Here is a 12867-nt window from a genome sequence, read left to right as displayed (position 1 = left end):
GGTTGCACGGGTTGAAGACCCAGTCAGTGACGTCATGATTTGCACATTTGTTTAAATTCATACCTATGTAATCACCATGACCAAAATTGTGCTTTTTTTTTACATTGAATCTTGAAAAAAAAAATATATAGACCTACCTACCAACCGCCCCCTTTTTTTTTTCTGTTACTGCAAACCAAAATATTTTTAAGAATGGCCTTATGAGCAGCTTTTTTATTGTTTTCATGAAACTGTTGGCTGACAATAAATCACATTTAACTAATCCTAATTGTCAAATCAGTTTATCACATGTAAAGTTAAATGATGGAATTTTGAGAGTAGGCATTAAGGTCCACCCTATTTCACCAAGGTCCACTCACTTTAAAATGTCTGGACTCACAGTTTACATCAACATGGATTGGACTTTTTCATGACATTCTTAAAACAATCAAAATTATATTTAAAGTAGATTTATGAGGGGGAAAAAAAAATATTGTCCCTTGTCCTTTGAATTTTACACAGATATCTGGAAAAAAATATATATATTCTTAGAAGTATTTTAAAATAATCACTGTACATATGGCAGAATAGACTAAAGAAACATCAAATATTTGATTCACTTAAAGTGTAGCACTTAATCACTGTGTGTAGAGGCATACAGTTTGTCCTTATTCTTAATTAGTTTTAGTTTTTTTTTACTTGTTTTATTTATTTTTTCTTAAATTCCCCTTAAACATAATTCAATAAAGAAATAATAATGAATAAAGAAATAAAATCTAAATTACATGACTGAACACAAATAAATTAAGTAATGAAAAAGTACACTGCTGTATATGGACATTTCAATGAGAGTACATGTTATATTTAACAGGGAAATGGCTAGTGTGCTTTAAAGACGTTAAAAATAAAGGAGGAACTCAAAAAAAAAAAACATGTCAATGACTTGCTGGCGTGCACTAAACCAAGCAATGTACCTAGCTTGTTCATCGTGATGTCTCATGCCATCTTCGTTCTCTTCCTCCACCTCTTCGTCTTCCTCCCTGATATCCAAGGGCACTCTCGTCTGCACTGATATTACTGATATTACAGCACAGCACTTTTGTGGCGCAAAGAGAAGACCACCACTGGACTTGTGAATAGCCCAAAAGCATAGCTTCCACCTCCCTAAAGTACACTCCACAATACTTCGGGCAACACGGTGAGCCTCATTGACATCTGCTACAGGGGTGAACAGATACGGCCTCAGTGGATATCCACTGTCCCCAAGCAGCCTTCTCTGTCCCTGTGGATTTTGGGCCTCTTGACCCACAGATGAGTTAGTCAAGATAAAAGGAGTCATGCGTGCTTCCAGGCCACCTTGCCACAATGTCTGTGATCAAACACTTGTGGTCACAGATCACCTGGCAGTTGATTGCTGCATGACCTTTGTGGCATATTGTGGTGGCCAAGGCCAAGAACAGGCAGGACAGGTAGTGAACTGATAAGAAAATGTATTTACTCCAAACAAAAAGGACCAAAAATAATATACAGGGGCAGATAAAACAAAAGGCATCTTCAAACAAAGTCCATTAAAAAAGATGGAAATGAACTGAAACAAACAAAATTAAACAATAAACAATAGGCGATAAGCCTATGCGCATTTTGCGTAATCTTTGTAATAGGCTATTTTGACGAATACAGACAAATCCGTTTACAATTCATTTTCTTACATTTCTTCCTTGAGTCATATTGAGTGTTTGCTAGTTGAATAGCCTGTTATTATGAAGAAAACGAGGTCAACCGGAAGACGATAGGCTAAATGAAATTAATTGAAGACTGAAGATTGGACAATTGATAATTATTAAAGAGATAACATGTGGCGTAATTGAAAATGAATTTGCATTAAAAGAAACAAAAATATAAAACAGTATATGAATCTATGAACAGTATAGGCTAAATAACCATCTATGAACAGTAGCCTATAGGCTAAATAACCATGAACAGGTTTAATTCATGTCACAATGATCACAGATTTAATGTGTTTTAAGTGCAAAACACTTTTTTATTCAATGCTTAAACAGTTAAACACATAGTGTGACCACATTAACAGCGGTTTTATATTTCCTATGACCAGGTTTAACTGGCAGGAGGCGCTATCTGGACGCCATCCCAACAGTGCCTCCTGCCATTTAAACCTGTTTTGCCCTTAAACTAAAAAACTCTGATATTGCACACTTAAGGGTGTGTTTCAGTACTAATACACCTGCCGTATTATCATTACAACGGCACATGAAACAATAAATACAACTTGTCAGTCAAAAAAAAGTACCATGCGAAAGAATTCACTTACCGCACTCAAAAACAGCTTTCCGGCTTTAACTCCAAAACGGCATTACGTAAAGAAGAAATGTTTTCGCGGGTCTGGTAGGCATTGCGTGCTGTACATGCTGACGAAATTTGACGTACATGACGTGAGTGGTTTTCAAGGAAATCGTACTCGGTTACTAACGTAACCTCAGTTCTCTCTAGAAGAGGGAACGAGTACTGCGTAATAGCTTACGCTATGGGGGAAACACTCTTTTCCTCGAGATACTGAAGCCAAAAAATTATCCTTAATTTTGTATTAATGTAAAACGCGTTGCGGCAGCACGCAGACATGGGTGAGACAGCTCGCGCGCCCATTGGCTGCTCTGCAGCAACTGCAGCAGCCTATCAAGAGAGGCCCCTCGTGACGACTGATCCAATGAGTCCACTACGTCACGTCCCGCCGAAACGGGTGGGGCCTTGGGCTATAAATATAGCATTCGGGAGGCTGGTTAGCTGGTTTTTCATCGCCGAAGCGAACCAGAGTTTGATGCATGCACGGCAGGATATGCAGTACTGGTTCCCTCTTCTAGAGAGAACCGAGGTTACGTTAGTAACCGAGTATGTTCTCTTACGAGAAGTTTGCTCGTACTGCGTAATAGCTTACGCTATGGGGAACACAATGCAAAACGCCGTGCGTGCTGAGATCCCACACTAAAGTCCCACGGGTAGGTGCCCGGGGCTCATACAGTGCATAATCATCAGGGAGTCACAGAGAGTCCGGAAAGAGAGGCTGATTAGCATCATTCCCTAGAATATAGTGCTCTATAAAGAGCAGGTTATATCAAGTGTTCCATACAGCCAGGGTGAACTCAGCCTGGGCTGATATAATATCAGGGGGACTTACACACTGCCCACAGAAATTATAGTCGCTCAGTGAACGACGCTGTAACGGTTTCAGTATTCTGAGCCGGTAGTGACGGGCAGATAATACTGGTTTATTAGACCGAGAGCAGCTTGGCCTGCAAAGCGGGAACTTCTAGTTTGTAGAACCTTATAAATGTAGACGGGGAGGCCCAGCCTGCCGCCATACAGATATCTTGTAAAGCAATCCCACTAGACCAAGCCCATGACGAGGCCATGCCTCTCGTGGAGTGCGCTTTGACACCTAACGGGCATTGTAAGCCCTTTGATGTATAAGCCAGCGCTATAGCATCAACTATCCACCTGGATAGGCTCTGTTTCGACGCGGCAGGTCCCTTAGAACGTCCGCTGAACAAAACAAAGAGCTGCTCCGTCTGTCTAAAGACAGCTGAGCGAGACACATAAGCTCTTAATGCCCTGACTGGGCAAAGGAAGCTTGCGTCTCCCTCCTCATCAGAGACCGGTAGGGCTGACAGGGAAATGATCTGCGCCCTAAACGGGGTGTTGAGGGATTTAGGAATGTACCCGTGCCTCGGTTTGAGTATGACTCTAGAGTCATTAGGGCCAAACTCCATACACGTCGCGCTCACTGAGAGCGCCTGCAAGTCCCCTATGCGCTTCACTGAAGCGAGAGCCAGAAGAAACGCTGTTTTGAAAGACAAATGTTTCAGGTCTATCGACTGAATAGGCTTGAATGGGGCGCTTTTCATGGCCTCTAGGACCGTGGAAAGGTCCCAAATGGGGACTGAGGGGGGTCTGGGAGGATTCATTCTCTTAGCTCCTCGAAGGAAGGGAATGATCAAATCGTTTCTTCCCAGTGACTGACCCAGCGTTGGCTCAGCAAACGCTGCTATGGCCGCCACATAAACCTTGAGCATGGATGGGGCTCTGCCCTTATCCAGTAGCTCTTGTAGGAAGGAAAGAACCTCCGACACTCCACAGTGTGAGGGTGATATGTCACTAGCTGCACACCAGTTAGAGAACACTGACCATTTCGAGGCATAGAGCCGCCTTGTAGACGGGCTCTGGCCTGTGTGATTGTGTTTAACACTCCCTCTGGGAGTTTAACGGGTACCTGTTGATGGTCCACGCATGCAGGGACCAAAGCTCCGGGTAGGGATGCCAGATCGTGCCGTTGGCCTGCGAGAGGAGATCTCTCCTCACTGGTATCGGCCATGGAGCGGTATTCGTCAACCGCATCAGAACCGGGAACCATGCTTGGTTCGTCCAGAATGGGGCCACGAGTAGTACTGAGCATCCACTCTGCCTGATTCGCTCTAATACCTGTGGTAAGAGCGTGACGGGGGAAACGCATAGAGCGGGTAGCGGGGCCAGTCGTGGACCAGTGCATCCCTGCTCTTGGAAAAAAACTCCGGACACTGAGCGTTTTCTTGAGACGCAAATAGGTCTACTTTCACTTTGCCGAATGCTTTCCACAGCAGTTGGACTGTCTGCGGATGTAGATACCATTCCCCTGCCGGAACATTGTTCCTTGACAGTCTGTCTGGTCCTATGTTCAAAAGACCCGGCACGTGCGCGGCTTTCAGCGAGCGCAAATTGTGCTGAGCCCAATTCAGGAGGTGTTCCGTCAGCCTGTGAAGGGCTCTGGATCTGACGCCTCCTTGGCGATTTATATAAGCCACCACTGACATGTTGTCCGAGCGGACCAGAACGTGGTGATCTTTTATCTGGGGATAAAAACACCTGAGCCCGTTGATGACTGCCAGCATTTCCAGGCAGTTTATGTGCAGAAGCTTTTCTCATTCTGACCACTGGCCAAAGAACGGTCTGCCCTCGAGCAGCGCTCCCCATCCCGAGGTGGATGCGTCCGTAGACACCACCCTAACACTCGAGGAAGTCCCCAGGCTTACACCTGATCGGTACCAGTCGGTTACTTTCCAAGGTTTCAGAGCTGTGATGCATTTCTGATTGACCTTGAGACGAAGCAGACCAGAAGTCCACGCTCTGCGCGGTACTCGCGCTTTCAGCCAGAACTGTAGCGGGCGCATGCGAAGCAGACCCAGCTGAAGTACTGATGATACTGAGGCCATGAGACCCAGCATCCTCTGAAATTTCTGAGCAGGACAGATGTGCCGCAGCGGAAAGAGTTTGCTGCGCGCTGAATATCCAGTGCGCGCTGCGGTGACAGTCGCGCTATCATAGACAGTGAGTCCAGTTCTGTGCCCAGAAAATATATTATCTGGCTGGGGAACAGAGAACTCTTAACCAATTGACTCTGAGACCCAGATTCTCAATGTGTTCGAGAAAAATGGTCCTGTGCTCTATGAGCTCCGAGTGTGATTGAGCTAAAATCAGCCAATCGTCCAAGTAGTTCAATACTCGCATGCCCCGGAGTCTGAGGGGTGCGAGCGCTGCGTCCATGCACATCGTAAATGTACGGGGTGCTAGGGACAAGCTGAACGGTAGGACTGTGTACATATATGCCTGGCCCTCGAAGGCGAATCTCAAGTGTCGCCCGTGACGTGACGCTATCTGTATTTGAAAATCTATTCAGATCTATTGACATAAACCAGTCTCCTCTGCGAATTTGCACGAGGATTTTCTGGTTGTGAGCATTCTGAACTGTCACTTTACAAGCACTTTGTTCAGCTGTCTTAGATCTAGTATGGGTCTGAGACCCCCGTCTTTTTTTCTTTTCTTTTTTTTCGGGACCAGGAAGTATCTGTTCTATAGCCCGCCTTTCGCTCTGAGCTTGAGATAAAGGCTCTATGGCCCCTTTGCTCAACAGTTTCGATATTTCGGCTCGAAGTAGGTGTGCTACTTCTGTTTTTACCGTAAATTTGACGCGCGTCGCACAGCAGCGAGGGCTTCGACAAAACTGTAGCGAATAGCCTCTTTAAAATGTCTAGCACCCACTCTGAAAACCCCGGGAAGCATTGCCCATGCATCTGCATGAATGGCTAGGGGCCGAATGCGGAGCGCGCTCTGGTCGCTTAGCGTCAGAGGAGCTTCGGTGTGCTGTAACATAAGCGTCACGCTTATGACATTTGAGGCAGGGGACGCGCTGATCACAGCGGGCAGACTGCCCGCGCTCGACTCCTCTGCGGCGGTCAACCGAGAGGGGGAGGGCTGGGCGAGTCCTGTAGGACTTGTCATGTCTATGAGTGAATGTGGGCGCGGGATAGCGGGCACATTTACTGCACTGAGAGCATTGTCTGCCTGAGCAGAGTGAATGCGCGCTGGTTTCGTTTCTACAGAAACCTTGAGAAATGCAGAGCGTAGTGTTTGTGGGCACTAGGCAGTGGGCACATTTACTACGTTTAATGCGCAATCGATCTGGGTCGATTTTTTTTTTTTTCGCGCGAGCCCTGTGTGACAGGCTGTGCTTGTGTGTAGGAATGAGCACTGGGCAGTGGGCATTTTTCTACACTCATAACACCATCGGCCGAGGCCGGAACACCAGAAAATACACTCTTATGGGATTTATCTGGGTAGCCGTAAAAGCGGCGTTTGTGTGCAGGCAAGTGGGCTGTGTCGCCGACTTGTTTACTGCAGAATACACTGGAACAGTCGCATTTATCTGGAACTGAGCGAGCGAGAAGTTGCCATAGAAACAGTGTTTGGTTGCAGGCGAGCGGGTTGTCCAACGTGCTCGTTGGCTGGAAATACGTACCTGCAGTCGCCTTCAAGGGAACTGACAGAACGAAAGCATTGAAGGCATAATTTTCACTGCTGGTAGACCTGGGAACGAACACGGGTCTCTTGTGCGAAAGACTAAGAATCTGCCACTGGGGCACAGGGGAAGATACATAATCAGTCAGTTAGCGCGAGTATTATCAGAGAGCGTCAACACGCTGGCGTTTGTTTGCAGGCGTGCATGTATTACAACAGGCTCGTTCACTGCAATACTGACATTTCCAGACGCCCGAACTTCAGAGGGGACTGAGAAATGCGTGAGAAATGGAGGTCGGTCCGGCCGCAGCGGGACTAAAAACTCTCTCTTCTCCTTTCGCCAGTGACGCACGGGAACCTTAGAAACGGTGTTTGGGTGCAGGCGAGCGGGTTGTACAACGCGCTCGTTGGCTGCAAAATACACATCTGCAGTCGCTTTTTAAGGGAACTGACAGAGCGAAGCATTGACGGCATAATTTTCACTGCCGGTAGACCCGGGATCGAACAAGGGTCTCTCGCGCAAAAACCTAAGAATCTGCCACTGGGCTACAGGGGAATACATATAGGCATTCTGTTAGCGCGAGTATTATCAGAGAGCGTCAACATGCTGGCGTTTGTTTGCAGGCGTGCGTGTATTACAACAGGCTCGTTCACTGCAATACTGACATTTCCAGTCGCCCGAACTTCAGAGGGGAATGATAAATGTGTGAGAAATGGAGGTCGGTCCGGCCGCAGCGGGACTAAAAACACTCTTTTCTCCTGCAGCGTCACTGGCGAAATCTGGTCGATATCCACGACGGAAACGGCGGCAGACGGCGGCCGCTGTCCATCAGGAAGAGACTCTAGCGAAGCAGGCAAGGCAAGCGGGGGCGCACCGGCGAGCCTTGCGGGTTAGGGGAGGTAAAGAGAAGGGCGTCTTGAAAAAGACGCCCGGCTCTTTTAGTGCAATGAGAGTGTGTGTTGCGGCGGCGAGCACACACACATATACAAAACACATAGCAGAGAAAGGATATTGGCGCCGGATAGCGCAGCGAGAACGGCGATAGAAGGCGGCGCGGCCAGCGACTTCAGAGAATGGCTCGTCCCGCTGAAAAGGCTTTTTCAGACGGCGCGGCTTCTCTCTCCGGATCCAGCGATGCGTGAGCTTCACTGAAGAGATGAAAAATCAGCTAACCAGCCTCCCGAATGCTATATTTATAGCCCAAGGCCCCACCCGTTTCGGCGGGACGTGACGTAGTGGGCGCGAAGCGCCCTCATTGGATCAGTCGTCACGAGGGGCCTCTCTCGACAGGCTGCTGAGGTTGCCGCAGAGCAGCCAATGGGCGCGCGAGCTGTCTCGCCCATGTTTGCGTGCTGCCGCAACGCGTTTTACATTAATACAAAATTAAGGATCATTTTTTGGCTTCAGTATCTCGAGGAAAAGAGTGTTTCCCCCATAGCGTAAGCTATTACGCAGTACGAGAGAACCTCTCGTAAGAGAACTCCCGCGTTTCAATCGTCATTTACTTCATTGTATTGAAATTGTGTTTTCCTCTTTTGTGCAGTTTTACACAATACACCAACAATTTTACTTGTTCCTAAGCAAGTGGTGGCTGAAGCATGTGCAGTAAGTGGACTTTTTCTATCTTTTCATAAAAAAGGAAAGAAAGTGCAACACTTTGTAATACCCTTTTGTTTCCAATGCAAAGGACTGTGAAGAAACCCTCTCAGATGACTGTCCTTTCTGTCCTTTCCTATCTGTTAGTGCATAACTTCTCTTGATTTATACGTGTGTACTTATTATTTCTGACTGCAATATTAGTTACAGGAGTCCACATCTACAGAAAGGCCAACAGAAGAGTCTGCACATAGAAGTGATACAGAGGTTGGCAGTGTTGTACTTTTTATTTTTGTTGCATGAGGCATGTGTTGACAGGTTTTTTCCCCTTTCCCCACCCCCCACAAATGACTCAGGGTGATATCCATTCCCTATATAATAGTCTTCAACAGACATAGAGAATTTTGAAGAAAAAAAATAGAGACTACTTAAAGAAAAAACTGGCACTAGAGATATTTGCTTCAAAGAAACTTCAGAGTAAGTGCTAATACATAATTTTACACAGAGTACTATTGCTGACCTTGCATAATCTCTAATTGCAGGCAAAATATGACTTGATCACTGGCTTTTCTTTACAAAGAATAACTGAATGAATATTTCATAGAATATTTGTCTTGTCTTTTATTAAACATTTGAATTTAAATGAATTTCAAAAATGGTCCAATTCTGCTACAATTCTGTCCCATGCAGCTCTGCCACTAGGTTGGTCCAAGTGCACTGGCTGGACCTCCACCACAGGGCTCCTCTCCTTTCTGATGTGGAACAGTTGTGTAACATGGCACATGTTACAATAGTGTCACAGGCACTGATCTATATAGAATGACATTATATAGATCAGTGGTCACAGGCCCTGTCAGGTGCAACCCTCAGACTTTTCACACACTGAAATATTCCCTTTAGGTGCCCAAGGTAAATTTTTTGTGCCCTTGTCCTAGCTAGGGCTGCATTGTAACGGGTTTGTGGGACCCTGATAGTTTCCTTTATATATATATATATATATATATATATATATATATATATTACTAATCTGGAATATTAAGAATTGTAATAGTAACTTACCCTGCACATTTACACCGTGAACCCAATTTCTGTTCACAAAATCCCCTTCATTGAGGCCTTGATGGGGATGTGTGTGCAGTCTATGGCACCAATCAGGTTAGTGAAGCCTGAGGGACACATACTGTAATGCTGCGTTCACACCGCACACGAATTGAGCGTCAAATTCGCGTCTAGTTGGACGCTTGAACATTTTGGGTCCATTCGTGCGTCCAAAGCGTCTGAAGCGTCTGAAGCGAAATTGACATGCGTCCGATGTGAAATCCGCTTCTCGTGGGAGGGGCAAGTGCTAGGCGGTTGTCTGTTTGCAAAATGGCTGATGTTGATCGAGCATTCATCGAGAGAGTCGATGGAAATCACTCGCGCCAGACGCTCTACTCGCGTTTGGTGTGAACACAGCATAAGTCATATTGGCAAGGTCATGATTACAATCTTCATTAAAAATTATAATGTACCTGCACTGACAAAAAAAACAACAACCTTGTAACTCTTTTACAACCTTGGTTCTTAAGTGGCTTGGAAATATCACAAAACCCCCTAAAAACTGCTTGAGTGCCAGGTAAACTTTGCGAATGGCACAACAGGCAACACTTTTCACCAAGTTCTCTGTATCTCCAATAGTGTAAAGGATTGCGTAATGTGCCACTCGCAAAGAATCTCAGGGCAACGCACACAGTTTGTGCTGTTGTTAATGCCCGAGTCGAACATTAAATATATTGTTCCAACAAATTAATGATGTAAATGACACTCTCACAAGTCACGAGAAAACGATATTTCTCAAAGTACACTATCGTGCTGCGCTAAAGGACTTCCCCTATCACCTCCACTTATAAAGCCGCGATCTAATCTTGTTTACATGAAATAAGCCAGCTCCCGAGCAGGTTTAAGCTTACGGACCTGTTGCTATGACAGCAAGTCCAGGATGATTGGAAATCCAGACCTAAATCTGAAAGATTAATGGTCTGGCATCGACTAATGAAAATCGCCCAGCTCGAGGGGTGGCACCAAGCATGCATTTGAAAATCTCACTGCACGCAATTGGATAACACTACGACCAATCACAACAATAAACCCCATACGCTTAGCTACCAGCGGAGCTAACTGGTAGATTAGACTCTTGCCGTATCCGGTCGGCAAAACAGCAAAAACGCACTTCTTGCAAATTAATGACTCGAGTGGCGTCTTCTGTTCCTCTTTTAGATAAAAAGCCAAGTCTAACTCGTTCATTGTAGCGGCCAAAGCCGTTTCAAACAACTGGTGTTCATCCATAGCCATCTTGCAATGTTTACTAATGACTTCGCCGTCACAGCGCTGTCGTCATCGGTTTAGCTCGCCTCTGGCCCGCCTATATCAGATAACCTGATGTGATTGGTGCAGCTCGGAGACAAGGTCATATTTAATGAGCATTGTTACTCGACGCCAGAGTAAACTCGTTGAGCAAATTCAACTTGTGCTCTCGCGAGAACTCTGGATTTCCAGGGTAACAACAATCAACAATCATCAACAATCAAATCCAGCTTAACTGAGTTAGCGACGTACGAAGAACGGACCCCAGGAAGGGAGATAGGGTACAATTCTGCTATTAATTTACGTTTCTTTGGTAGTTTAGTCAGAGGTTTAAATTCCCCAGTCAGATTGCTTTTTGTTTGTTATTTTGGCCTTGTCCTCTCCTGACGCCATTGCTTCCATTAAAGTTTATTTTTCTACTATAACTTGTCTTGTTCCATGAGGTAATAATAACAATAAAGGACTTTATGATAATTCGTTTGCTTGTGGTTCTGTGGCAGGACTCAGATCAACGCTCTTAAAATATTATTATTTTGTTACGTCCGCTTTTACCCCTAGACTCACGTGGGACATAACACACAAGAGATTATTAAAACATACAATTAGTCATGATTAAACAATATTACCTGACTCATCTGGCAAAATAATTGGCACTGAAATGGAGGGCCTTGCAAATCTCATCTCCTTTCTTGAGTTAAATGAGCTGCTGCTGAAAGTCGCTGTCTCTCTCATTGCCATCTTGAATACATTTTCTGATGTCTTTTAGGACATCTAGTTTCTTCCTCTCCAGTTGCACTAAGTCTTCACTACAACCACAGACATTCTCAAAGCGCTGAGGGGTTGTGGTTATAGTCTGAACGATTGGAGATAGAGGCTAGAGAATTGGTGGGCTGTTGGGAGGACTGGGAGATGGTAGGTGTCTGCCACTGGGAGGTGAACCTGATTGGTCCTGTGAGCATGATGGGCGTGGCTCAGGTTCAGTTTCAAGCACTCCTATTCCATGGTGGTCAATACAACCACAAATCTCGTCTGAGGCAGTTGTGCCAAGTATTGACAGTGCCTTTTCTTCCAGTGTAAGTAGGGGGGAATCATTGGGCCCACCACCTGTTTTATTAAATTGTCCTCTGCAGTGCCCTTTTCCTTTTAGCAAGGCTGGCAAAGTCCTGCCACTTCTTCCTGACCTCCTTCCCTGATCTTTTAATGCCCCTAGTTGCAGTAAGTTTTGTAGCAATATCCTCCCAGATTTTTTGTTTCCGTTTTTTTGTATGACTGCCCTTAAACCTGCTGAAAATAATGTTTGCATAGCTTCACCTCCTCTAAAATTACATTAACCTCCTCTTTTTGAAAAATGGCATTACTTTGTTTTTTTGGTTCTGCCATTTTGCTGGTGTCTCCACCCATAGATTTGGCTTTTTATAGATTATTGGCCTCATAGAAAATGCACATCAGGTGAAAACAATTAGGCTAAACAATTCAAAACACAAGCGTGTGATACAATTACAAGCCATTCTACAAGGTGACATTTCAGCACTTGACAAACGGAGAGCGACTCTTAAGTAGCACTTACAGCAAAGCTGTGTGTGAAATGAACACGAACGTTTGTAAAGTGCTAAGATGCATCGTCATTTGAAAACGCAGCCCAGTTCAGTTCTCATACAATGTTGTCAAAGCAGGCAGATCAAAAATATTAAGAAAAATAAGTGTTATTAATATAATTTCCCCGGATATTAAAGAGGAAACATGAACTATAAGGTCAGGGGAACGTTTGCTGGGATCAGTACAGTTCACTCTCCATCCAGATGCAGGCCGTGATAATACTGTACCTCCATTCTCTGACTTCTTGAAAAGCCGCACAACATCACTTAACTTGGCTGAATACTAGTACATGTGTATTTTATAGTTAGTTTATGATAAATCATGAGCTAAATTTGGTAAGTAGTTAACAGTGAATTAATTATGATGTGTCCCCTCAAGTAAAGTCATGACACATTGAATGATGCACCTACAAATCATAAACTAAAACATGAATAAACATATACACTGAGTCTTATTCCTTTACACCCCTGGTACAAAAAAAAAAAAAAAAAAAACAAAGATACAAATTATTT

The sequence above is a fragment of the Scardinius erythrophthalmus genome, assembly GCF_964197995.2.
Source record: "Scardinius erythrophthalmus genome assembly, chromosome: 17".
Lineage (NCBI taxonomy): Eukaryota > Metazoa > Chordata > Actinopteri > Cypriniformes > Leuciscidae > Scardinius > Scardinius erythrophthalmus.
The sequence above is the reverse complement of the archived record's forward strand: the minus strand, read 5'-3'. Positions refer to the sequence as shown.